Consider the following 1,048-nt stretch of genomic DNA (forward strand, 5'->3'; position numbering starts at 1 on the left):
GACTATAGCATTTTCTTTATTTTGTCTAATGTTTCTGTCTTTCTCTTTCTGTTTGTGTTTTCAGGTGAATGAGCGGATTTCATACTAGAAGCAAAGGATCATCGAATTTAATACCTTTGGAGTTAGAGCTCGGCCGCCTAGAGAGACAAGTGAAAAAGAAAAGACTTGAGTCCGCTGAAGAGGTTGAAATGGCTGAACACCAAGAAGACCAATTTCAGGACAACCCGCAAAATCCAATTCCTGTAAATGAACGAGAAGGCAACAATGCTGGTGATAATCAGCAGGCTGGTGTAGCTGCAAGACAACAGGCTGGAGACTATGGCATGCCTAGGATGACGCTTGCACATTATGATACACCAGATGCATTCTATGCCGATCGTTCTGGGATTCGCCCACCTCCCATTGAGAGAAGAGACTTTGAGATCAAGACTGGTCTCATTAATTTGGTGGAGAAAAATCCGTTTCATGGAAACCCGTCTGAGGACCCGATGTATCACTTGGAGCATTTTGAGCGAGTCTGTGACACCAGCAGACATAATGGAGTTCCTCAAGGCGCTTTGAAATGCAGGTTGTTCCCGTTTTCCTTAGCTGATAAAGCTATCAGATGGTTAAAGTCCATCCCTCCAGGATCTCTTACTACATGGGAAGAGACAAGAGCTGCTTTTCTACAGCATTTCTTCACCAAGTCAAGGTCCACATATCTGAGAAGCAGAATTGGAAGCTTTCAGCAGCTTGATTCAGAAAGCTTTCATGAGGCTTGGGAGCGTTTCAAGGAGTACACACAGGACTGCCCTCACCATGGCTACACTGATGTGAGTTTGCTGAACATTTTCTATAATGGAGTTCATGAAGAGAGTCAAGATGCCATGGACACAGCAAGTAATGGTGATTTCATGACCAAGACTGTTGAAGAAGCTTACACCTTGCTGAACAACCTGTCATCCAGCAAAGCAAACCGCAAGTCAAGGTTTGACACCAGCCAGAAGGGTGTTGGTTATGAATCCAAGAAGATAGATGAGCTGAATGCCAAGATTGAGATGCTTCTCAA

General features: G+C 44.2%; 1 non-coding gene across 1 annotated transcript; it reads right to left on the reverse strand.

Moving 5' to 3' along the window:
• Positions 1–698: 698 nt before the first annotated feature.
• On the reverse strand, positions 699–805 carry LOC125582718. The gene has a single exon (XR_007320174.1). It is a non-coding gene; the product is annotated as a small nucleolar RNA R71 (small nucleolar RNA).
• Between the last annotated feature and the right edge of the window lie 243 nt (positions 806–1,048).

The sequence above is a fragment of the Brassica napus genome, chromosome C2 (assembly GCF_020379485.1).
Source record: "Brassica napus cultivar Da-Ae chromosome C2, Da-Ae, whole genome shotgun sequence".
Lineage (NCBI taxonomy): Eukaryota > Viridiplantae > Streptophyta > Magnoliopsida > Brassicales > Brassicaceae > Brassica > Brassica napus.